Below are 12113 nucleotides of genomic sequence, written 5' to 3'. Positions count from 1 at the left end.
ACAATCTCCGTGGGATTCGACCCTTACTCACGTAAGGTATTACTTGGACGACCCAGTGCACTTGCTGGTTAGTTGTATCGAAGTTGTGACAATTATAAATTAAGATCAAAGCACCAAGCTTTGGAGCCATTACCAGGGATTGTTTGAGCCTGGACATCACAATTTCGTGCACCAGGCACGATTCATAAGGGAGGTAAAATATCCATTGTGGCTGGCCAATGTAGTATTGGTCAAAAAGTCAAATGGAAAATGGCGGATGTGCACTGATTACACCGACCTCAACAAAGTCTGCCCAAAAGATCCTTATCCACTCCCAAACATAGACACACTAGTTGACGCTTCGTCAGGCTATCAATACCTCTCCTTCATGGACGCTTACTCAGGATACAATCAAATCCCAATATATCAACCCGACGAGGAGAAAATATCATTCTTAACCCGAAAAGCAAACTACTGCTACATAGTCATGCCCTTCGGACTCAAGAACGCAGGGGCTACATACCAAAGACTGATGAACAAAGTCTTCGCCAACCACATTGGGAAGCTAATGGAAGTTTATGTCGATGACATGTTGGTAAAGACACAAAGGGAGGAAACGTTGCTATCCGACCTTACTAAGTGTTTAATACCATAAGAAAGCATGGGATGAGACTTAATCCCGCAAAATGCACTTTCGCGGTAGAAGCTGGCAAATTCTTGGGCTTCATACTCACCCAAAGAGGAATTGAAGCAAACCCAGATAAGTGTCAGGCCATACTTTGTATGAAAAGTCCGACCTGTGTCAAAGAGGTCCAGTAGCTTAATGGAAGACTAACGGCTCTGTCTAGGTTCCTAGCTGGATCAGCCTTAAGATCTCTCCCCTTCTATGCAACATTAAGGAAGGGAAAGAACTCGACCTCGAAAAGGCGAAGAACTCATACTATACCTCGCCGTAGGAAGCCGGACAATAGCTTCAGCACTAGTCAGAGAAGACGAAAGTGGGCAACAACCTATCTACTTCATTAGTAAGGCTCTACAAGGGGCTGAACTAAACTATCAAAAGAAAGAAAAGCTCGCCTACGCCCTCATACTCACTTCTCAACGACTCCGCCCATACTTCCAAGCTCACACCATCAAAGTGCGGACTAACCAGCCCATAAAATGTATTTTATAGAAAACAGATTTAGTTGGAAGAATCCTACAATAGGAAGTTGAATTATCAGAATTCGACCTCAAATATGAAGCTCGGACAGCTATCAAATCCCAGTACCTGGCCGACTTCATCGCAGAGTACACTGACACCCCGGGCACCCCCACAGAGTGGAGCCTTTATATAGATGGTTCCTCGAACAAAACCGGGAGTGGTGCATGCATCATTTTAGAGAGTAATCAGGGAACCCAAATCGTGCTCTCATTAAAGTTTGAGTTTCCCGCTTCAAATAATCAAGCTGAATACGAAGCCTTACTGGCTAGTTTGAAGCTGGCTAGGAAAGTAAGAGCTCAGAAGCTTACCATTTTCAGCGATTCACAGGTAGTTACCTCACAAATAGAAGGGAGCTACCAGGCCAAGGATCCCACTATGAGAAAGTACTTAGGCAAGACCAGAGAACAGCTCGAACAATTCATAGGATATGAGATCCGACATATACCTAGAGAACAAAATGCCCGAGCTGATGCACTTTCAAAACTAGCCAGCACCAAACCAGGGGGCAATAATAGAAGTCTCATCCAAGAAACACTACAAAATCCGTCAACCACGGAAGAGAAAAAGGTCCTAAACATATCAGACCAGGACCATGGGTGGATGACTCCTATAGTCAGCTATCTCAAGTCGGAAATACTTCCCGCAGACAAAAAAGAGGCAAAAAGGCTAGTACGAGAAGCGCAGTATTACACCATAGTACACGACGTCCTATATAGGAGAGGAATCTCTACACCCCTCCTAAAATGCGTCCCGTCCTCCGCTATAAGGGAAGTTCTCAAAGAAGTCCACAGTGGCATGTGCGGCAACCACCTCGGGGCGCGAGCTCTTTCGAAAAAGGTACTCTGAGCTAGATTCTACTGGCCGACCTTGTAAAAGGAAGCAACAGAGTTTGTCAAAACATGCCCCCCATGTCAGAGGCACGCGAACTTTCACACCGCACCGCCCGAAGAACTCTTTTGTGTCACTTTACCCTGGCCATTTGCAAAATGGGGGCTCGACCTCCTCGGACCTTTCCCTCAGGGATCAGGGCAAGTTAAGTTCCTTATTGTGGGAATAGACTATTTCACAAAATGGATTGAGGCAGAACCTTTGGCCACTGCCACCGCCCAAAGAAGTTGGAAATTCTTATACATAAACATTGTCACAAGGTTTGGGGTCCCATACTCCATTACCACAGATAATGACACTCAATTCACTGACACGGGCTTCAGAAATCTGGTAGCTGATTTAAAAATCAAGCACCAGTTCACCTCTGTAGAGCACTCACAAGCTAATGGACAGGCAGAAGCCACCAACAAAGTCATACTGGCCGGGTTAAAACGGAGACTACAGGGTGCCAAAGGAGCTTGGGCCGAAGAGCTCCCGCAAGTCCTATGGGTATACCGGACAACACCACACTCAACCACTGAAGAATTACCATTCCGACTTGCTTACGGAATGGAGGCAATGATTCCCGTGAAAGTAGAAGAAGGATCTCTCAGAATGATCCTCTACAATGAAGATACCAACTCCCAAGCTCAAAGGGAAGAGCTCGACCTACTTCCAGAAGTCCGAGAAAGAGTTCGGATTAGAGAGGAAGCCCTAAAGTGTTGAATGGCTCTGAGGTACAATCAGAAGGTAATTCAGCAAAGCTTCACCACCAATGATCTCATCTTAATCCAAAATAATATCGGAGCAGGTCGGTCAGGAGAAGGGAAGTTAGCAGCTAACTGGAAAGGACCATACCGAGTAGCAGAAGTACTGGAAAAAGGTTACTACAAGGTGTCCGACCTCGAAGGGCGAGAGCTACCAAGGTCATGGCATGCCTGTAGCCTAAGAAGGTACTATAGCTAGATAATAGTAAAGATCATAGATCAAGGCGCACTCTTTTTCCTGGCTAGATTTTTTAATGAGGCGCCAAGCCGAGATCTAAAAAACTGCCCGACCTAAAAAGGTAAGTACTCGTATGTACACACTTTTATTTATGTTTTTATCTCATTATTATTTGAATGAAAATTTGTCAATTCCCTAAAAAGTTTCCTACCAAGACGCATTAACCTAAGCTCATAAAACGCAAAATTCATCACCCGATTATAAAGAGGTCGGCAAGGTGAAGCGATAGAAGTAAGTTAATGCAAGAAGTTATAAAAAGTAACCCATAAAAAGTGACCTGACGAGGTCTAACTAAAAATGGATTACTAAAAATAACTTAAGAAGGCCCGACAGAGAAGTCGGACCAATGAAAGGATCACTGAAAAGGGACAAAAACACCTCGCAAAGGCCAAAGAAAGGTTAAGGAACCAAAGGCCCGAAGTGCTTCGCTGAAAGGTACAAGTCTTGCAAAAAAGACACTACTTAAAAGGCAAAAGCACAAGTCGAAACGGCGCTAAAAAGTCATCCAAATAAACTATAAAAGGTTCCTCATCAGGAACACTACCTAAAAAGTTGTTGGAATATGACTAAAAAGCCCGGGTAACAAGGTCGTACGGGTCGACGTCAGCTAAGAAGGGGCACAGGTACGATCTCAAGAAAAGAAAAAGCCAAAAGGGTTGAAAAACAACTTAAGGCTCAAAAGTGCTTAGCTAAAAGGGTGGAAACTCCGCTCAAAGAAGGCACGATCTCAAAGCAGGGGTACAAAAAGTCATCCGAGACTAAAAGGTTCTATATAAAGAACACTAAAAAGTTATCGGACAAGTCACTAAAAGCCTGGACACCAAGCCGCAAGGATAATTTTGCCCGACTTGATAAAGGGTTGACAAGTACCAACTCAAAGCAAGGCGTGATCCCAAAGGAAAGGGTAGAAAACCCACTCAAAAGAGGTCATACCTAATCTCTATAAAATTTGCAAAGGGTTGCAAAAAGTAAACCCCCAAACGTTCAGCAAAACGAATCCATCAAAGTAAAACATTAAAGACTCAAAGGCCACCTAAAAGGCAGCCCCAGAGTTTAAAGTGTTTATTTTTCAAAACAAAAGTTGCTGAGAAGCAACTAAATGTCAAAAGAGTCAACTACAAGAAACTTACAAAAACATAAACAAAGTCTAAAGTCCACAAGTCGGACTATAACAAGTACACAAGCACAACAAGTTATAAAGGATCCAAATTCTCCCCAGTAGCAACATCCTTAGAAGGAGGAGGAGGAGGCGTGGTCGAGATAGGGGTAGCATTAACAACTCTATCGGGCCCATTCAAAATCTCCACGTCCGGCTCGGCCTTAGGAGGGTCGACCTCTGAAGGAATGGAAGAAGCTGAAGCTGCCGAAGCTTTGGCTGGTGGCACAAGGGGAGGACCTTTATCATCATCATCAGGGGCAGGCACAATCTTGCCATCCTCCACCACATTATCCATGCTGAACAAGGAGAGATCGGCCTCGAGAGCAATAACTCGGACCGGAGCCTTCAGGATCTCAAACATATTGGTCATACTATTCACCATATGTCCCTGAAGCTCGGCATAATCATCTTGGGTAGATTGAAGCCTCTCCTTAGTTTCTAGCAACTCGCTGTAGGTCCGGGTATAGCTCTCCTTATACTTTTTTGCAGCCTCCTCGGCCAAGTTAGTAGCTGCCTCCGCCCTAGTAGCACGCTCCTTCTTTTTCTCCACATCAAGCTCCAACTTGGTAACCCTGGCATCAAGTTCATCCTTCAAACCTTTCACCCTATCAAATTTAACCCGGGAATCCTCTAGGAAAGCCTTGGTAGCATGAACTAGAGACTCCCTGATAACCCGAGACAAGGCCGCGCCAACATTGGCAATTCGAATGTTGTTACTTGTAATAAAATTGAGGTGACGGAGAATTGACACATCATCCAAGGGTATCTTACCATGAGGGGCAATCAGCTCCATGGCAAAAGCCACACCATCAAACTCCTCATTGTTCAGATCATAAACAGTTTTTTGGCACTTGGGTGGTGGGCTAGCAGCATTAGGAGAGGAGGCAGCACCAAAAGTCGCCTGAGATGGATCAGATGGAATTGTCTGAACTCTAGGGGTTGGGATAATCCTTCTCGGGCCCTGAGAATCAGAAGTCAGTTTCTTTGGGAGCACCTAAGAAGACCCTTCCCCCGAGGTCTTCGCCGTCAAGTTTTGGGCAGCACTCGCCTTCTTGGCCTTCCGGAAGGCCTTCATAGAGTCTGAAGATTTCACCATCTCTGAAAAGGAACCAGGAAAACAAGTTACAATAACAAGAAGGGATAAATTCACAAACAATAGAAGAAAATTATCTGGAAGAAGTCGGATGCTACCTAGCTCGGCACGGAGGAATGAGGGATCTCCTAGAAATTTCTTTGTGTCCAGATGAGGAGGTTCCCCCCAGTGCTCCTCTAGAACACCCACAAAGGCTTGTTCTACTTCATCCAAACTCTCCCAAGAATACTTGGGAGTTACTATATCTTTTTGCCAATATAAAAGAAAGGTTGGCTCGTCATTCTCATCTAAAAAGAAAGGGCAGACATCCTCGACAGCTCAGACCTTAAAGTAGTAGTTCTTAAAATCCCGAAAAGACTCATCAAACATAGAAAATACCTTTTTTCCCTTGGGTAGCTCGGAATAAGACCCAATAAGCCTTTTTCTTGGCTACTCCAGGCTTGGCCAACACAAACAGGTAAAGGAAGAGAGATATGGTAGGTTGGACATCTAATTCTTGACACAACAGCTGAAAAATCTTAATGAAGGCCCAAGAGTTCGGATGAAGCTGGGAAGGGGCCACATTACAAGTCCATAAGAGGTCGGATTCAAAAGCAGTAAAAGGGAGGGTGATATTCAGCTGATTAAAGAAATAGTCATAAGCATAGAAGAATGGGCGTTCTCCCTGAGTTAAGGGAGGGAAACTAACCCTCTCCTCAGGGTCGGGCGACAATAGCTCGTAATTCTTTTCATCATCCCTATTGCTACAGATCCTATGGAACCTCCTAAGCTTCTCACAGTACTCTGGATCGGCCACAGTAACACACATCAGGACTATAGAGTCCAGCCAGTCGGCCATGCCAGCAGGGATTTTGGTGGACATCTCGACAATATTCCTATGCATAGGCATATAGCAACTACACCTACAGTAAGAAAAAAAAAAGAAAAAAGGTCACTACCAAACAACTCGGACAGTAAGAGAATAACAAAGAAACAATCAACAAGTTTCAGATATGGCATCAAAAGGGAACCCCAAGGACTCGCAAAGAATAGAGGATCAACACCAAAAGCCCAGGACACCCTTTGGAGGCAACAATAGAGCAACACCCAAAAAAGGAAACGATGCAAAAATAAGAGCCCTAACCCTCTAAAACAAAAGAGAATACAAGGAGTTTCAACCTAAGTGCCAGCATTTCTTCATACAAACAGCAAAGATAAAAAGATTGTAACTATCAACAAACAAGAAGTACACAAGAACTGCCAAAGAAAGTTTCAACCTTTTTCAAATATTCTTCAACAAAGATCGAAACTTTATACGAAAGGAGAGCATATAAGGATGAAAGCAATGAGAACGACGACAAATAAAGCATGTAAAAGAACAGGTAGGAAGTAAAATACCAACCTGAGAAAGAAGGTAAAACAAGCAGTAAACCACACCAAAGGTAGTGAAAGCTCCAAAAATCCAAGAAAGGAGCAACTTTGAGGAGGAAAGAAAGGAAGTCTTCTTCACTGAGCAGAAGAAGTGCATGAATGAATCCAAAAGCAAACTTCAGAAAAAGAAATGAGCGTAAGATCAAAGGATGAAACGAAATAGAAGGGAGAAGGAAACTGAAACGGAAAGCAAAACCTCTTCTTTGATTTCAAACAAAGTGTAAAGAGGGAAAAGAAACGGCAAAACAAAAATGAAAGCCTAATCAATGGGCATTAAAGGCACGTGCATATTCCCAAGAAAGTAACCTCTCTAAGAAATAAACGCGGCAGAGAATCGAAAGCAAAAAATGCTTCTCATTTTAACTCAGCATAAAACTCACAAACGGAAGTACAGCTTAGACCAAGATGCTTGAGCACGACTTTCCCAAAGAGATCAAAGCTCAGAAAGCATGACCTCAAGGAAAGGTCCGAGCTCAAGCAGGGGCATTGTTCATACCCTGGGTCGAGCTAGGCAAGCCGGGTTGGATGAAGACAAAAACGACCGACCTCTTATAAAGGTTGGTCGACACCGACCTTTTCTCAAAGATCTCGGCCAAAATTGCTATAAAGGCCCAAGTAGGCCCAAAGCACAAGATCACAACCCACCTAAAGGCGGCTGGCCAAAGATAAGGGGACTCACCCACAAAAGATAAGATAAGATAACTAACTTATCTCAAGGGAGGTCACTCCACACTACTATAAATACACTGGAGCACCCAGGTATAACTCATACTCTGATTCTACATAAAAAAAATCTACCTAAAGCCCGTGCTATCTTAAGCATCGGAGTCTCTTGTAGACACCACCACCCTCCGGTGATCAAGGATCAGCAACATCTCAAAAGCTCAGCAAGTCGGACACGACAGCTCTGGCCATAACAGCAGATCTCCTCCGAGATCGACCTTCAGTTTCAGGTAACCCTCGAAACAGACAAGCTGGGATTAAAATGACACGCTTAACGTCCGCAAATTGATCTCATACAAACTTTAAAGCTTCAACTTTCCAAACTTCAACTTCTAACGTTTCTGAAATCCCATGATATGCGTTATTTATTAGCTCTATTACACCAACGATAACCCGTTAGTGCTCTCATATACATAAACCATCAGTGTTAAGCCAGCCAAACTTAACACCGTGATGTATGCAATGATAGACTAATAACATTAATCATTAGGCAGTCATGTGCATAAAGTTCTAACTCTTGCCATTCGAACAAGAATTAGTACATGACAGACGTTCAGAGTATGCAACTGAAGCATAGTCAGTCCATTCCTCAGGCTCTACAGGAAAGATTGCTCTGATATGGTAATGTAACATCCTCACTATCAGAATGTCATGCTTCCGGCTGCACCACTCTGATAGCAAGAAGTATTACGATGACTTCATATACTTAATAATATAATAGGAGCCTTTAACTTGAAACCGTACTGCTGATTTCTTTGAAAACCGAAAAAAAAAACTACTTTATTTTGAAAACAAACAAGCATATACCAATATACATAACTTATTACTCTAGTAACTTATACATATTATATACATACAACTCATACAACTCCTATCCCTCTTACAAAATTATAAAATTAATGGCGAGGGAAGAATAATAATAACTAAACTAAAACATCTATATTGCATAAGCTAAACTCAACAACTCTTTATAAGCTTCTTCGTCCATTTCCTGAAAAGAGAATAGGTGAGAACCTAACCACATGGTCTCACCACGGATTTCCAAAATTTGTTATAAGAAGATATTTAATAGGAAAACTGTTTTTCAAAGTTCAAAACTCAAATTATAAAATCCTTAAAAGTCTAAATCTTTCTAAATAATCATTTTAAACGAAGTCTCCAGTTTTTTTTTATAAACATTTGGGCAGCATCTCCTCTAAAATTCAGACTATGCTGAACCAGCTTGATTTTTCATACTTTACTAAATCTCAATCAGAAGCCAATCACGCCATCAACCAACACTATCATCAATTTAACACCAAAACTTAATCTCAATATCACACCAGAACAAACACAGGCAAAACAGATAAGAAAAATACAGGTATAGATAATAGTTACAGCAAGTAGCTCAAATAGCAGTTAAAGACAGTTAAGTAGTTAGGCAAACTAAAACAAATTCAAAACCAAACTAAGCATACAAATACATATGATGAATGCCTATCCTATAGCTGATGATATCATCTGTCGTTTATATAGCCAACCTGACACGTCATGGTAGCTAACCATGGACTGAAACACCCATCGCAGAGCAAGTGGGTTTGAGCTACAACCCCCTTGCTACTACCCGCTCAACCCAGAGCCAGTGGAATAACCACTTCTGCGGTTACAACCCAGGCGGGTGTTTAAAAGCTCAACCTGGAGCAAGTGGAATAATCCACTACTGCTGCTACTACCCAGGAATCACAATCATTGACCTAGAGCAAGCGGGATGAACCACAATCTTTGCAATGCCTAGGAATCTCAAACATACATTCATTCAGTCTAAATCAATCATCATTATCATCAAATCTTAAACATTGACCCAAAGCAAGCGGGACGAATCGCAATCCTTGATACTGCCCAGGTATCTTAATCAAATTCAATTTTATTTTTCACATTCTTTCTCATCATATCTCTTATTACTTTCTTCAAGAACAGTCACCACCACAGCTCCATTCCACTCTCACGGCAACAACAGCGACTTAAATTGTGACATACAATATCCAAGATTCAACCCTATGACATTTACGTCGCCAGAACTTCAGCAACATATAACGAAATATTAATTAAAAGGGTTTTTGAAGCAGAGACACTTACTATACTAAAAAGGAACCAAGGATCGAGCGGCGGCAGCTCCGATGCACTCCATTAGTGGTGGCCTTTGCTGGTGATAGCCCAGACGACGACAACGACGGCAGAACCACCTCGTGACACCTTCTCTCTCTTCTCACACGTTCTCTCTCTCTTTCTCTCTCTCTCTCTCTCTCTCTCTCTCTGCGCGTTGGCTCCTCCTCGGCGTGGCTCCATAACAGCTCGCAGCAGCGGTCCGATGGTAATAGCTCCATGGAGGTTCGGCCGCGATGGCGGCGCATACAACGCGAGTTCTTCTCCCTTGGTGCGTCCCTGGTTCGCGTCTCTTCCCTTCGAAGGTGACAGCGTGGCTGACGATGTTGGCTTTATGGACGGCGACTTGGCAGTGGTGGCGGCGGAGTTTCGATAACGACAAGGTAGTGAGCTAGATGGCAGCTGGGTAGCGGCTGGGCGGCGAGTTCAGTGGCGGATCGGCAGCAGTGTGCAACAACAGTTCCCTATCTCTTTTCCCTCCTTCCCCTCTCCTTTCTTCCCTGCTTCTGATCCCTACTTTTCTTTCTTTCTTCGATGGGTAAGGGTTTTTGGGGGAAGGGTGAATGGCAGCTGTTAGGGTTAAATTAGGGTTAGGGTTTTAATTTGGAGATTTTTGGTAGTTTAGGTAATTTTTAATAAGATTAGGAGTAATAGAGTAACTAAAAACAAATTTTGATCCAACGTTAATATTTATAAAAATACTATTTAATTATCAACTTACAAGTTTATTTTCAAATAAATACTCTAATTCAATAATTAGAGATAATCAAATTAATTTTTTTAAATTATAAAATAAAGTTAAAACTTTAATTACTTAAATTAAAGCATATAAAATCGTCTTTATTCACTACAAGAAAAAGCAATATTTGTAACAAAAAAAAGGGGCCGTTGCAGTATGTCCCGTTACAAAAAGTTTTTGTAACAAAAAATGGAACTGTTACAATTCAAAGTGGTATTTTGTAACAAATTTTTCTGATACAAAAAACGAGAAGCGTTACAAAAGTGGTAATAAATTTTGATCTTCAAGGTATTTTTTGTTACAATCTATTTTTTTCTATCATAAAATTTTGTTGCAAAATGTAACTTGATTTTGTAACATTTTTTTTATTTAGTTAAAATAACAAATTAATTATTTTGTAACCATTTTTTTAATACAAATTGCATGCATAATTTACTAAATTATTTTTTAAATTAATTAATATATTAACTATTCTAATAAGCAAGTCTACATTCATATAATATGCAAAACATAAATAATTCAAACATGCCTCATTTAGCTAAAATTATTTTAAAACAAAATAACATTAGTGAGTACATTAATTAGTTCTACAAGTTATATGTCTTAAATAAGTTCAACCAAAAGTTAAAAGTTCTAACATAGATTAGTGAGTAAATAGCCAAAATCGTCCCTGAAAGATACCCTGATCTCTATTTTGGTCTTCGAAAGATAAAGTTAATCAAAATCGTCCCCGAAAGATACATGATTGGTCACGTTAGTCCTTCCGTCAGTTGGATGATGATGTGTCACGTTAAGTGCTACGTGGCATATGATGACGTGGAGGGCTAATGCCACGTGTCACAAGATGATTGGTTGACGTGTCAGATCAGTGATACCTGGCATGCCACGTGTCAGGTCAGTGACACGTGGCATGCCACGTGGCACTTGACATGTAAAAAAGTTATTTATAATCAAAATAGTCCTTGAAAGTTCAGACGTAAGTCATTTTCATCCCTAAAATTTTAAAAATTAATCAAATTAGTCCTTATATAATTTTTTTAATTTTTTCTTGATAATATTAAATTTAAAATATTTTTTGATACTACTAATTTTAATAAAAATGTAATTGACAAACAAAAAATTAGTAATAGTATCTTTTCTTTTTAAAAAATTTTCAATAAAATTATCTCTCTCCTTTAATTCTTCTTAAAATCTCTCTTATTCTTTTATATTCTAAAACATTTTTCTTACATTATTACATTTTCCTGGAATATATATATATACTCAAAATTAAAATGTATGTATTTGTTAACCTAAACAAAGTTATATGCTCAAAATCAAAATTTATGTATGTTAACCTAAATAAAGTTATACCACTATTTTTTTTTCTACTACATCTTTTTTTTTGTCCATTACGGTATTACTTACGTATAGAATGTAATGATAGTAATACTTAGAGTCAAAATTTGTGGATCTTCTTGAATTTTGACTCTAAGTATCACTACCATTACATCCTATATGTAAATAATACCGTAATGAAAAAAAAAAGATATAGTAGAAAAAAAATAGTGGTATAACTTTGTTTAGGTTAGTGCATCATACAGGATAATGGAGAGATTGAACAGGATGTAAATCATAGGATCCAAGCAGGTTGGTCAAAATGGCGGAGCGCATCTGGTTTTATATGCGACAAAAAAGTGCCTTTAAAACTTAAAGGTAAATTCTATCGCACCGCTATAAGACCGGCTATGCTGTATGGCACGGAGTGTTGGGCGGCTAAAGGGGAGCACGAACATAAGTTGAGTGTGGCAGA

This window comes from Arachis ipaensis, chromosome B09 (assembly GCF_000816755.2).
Source record: "Arachis ipaensis cultivar K30076 chromosome B09, Araip1.1, whole genome shotgun sequence".
In the NCBI taxonomy this organism is placed as follows: Eukaryota; Viridiplantae; Streptophyta; class Magnoliopsida; order Fabales; family Fabaceae; genus Arachis; species Arachis ipaensis.
The sequence above is the reverse complement of the archived record's forward strand: the minus strand, read 5'-3'. Positions refer to the sequence as shown.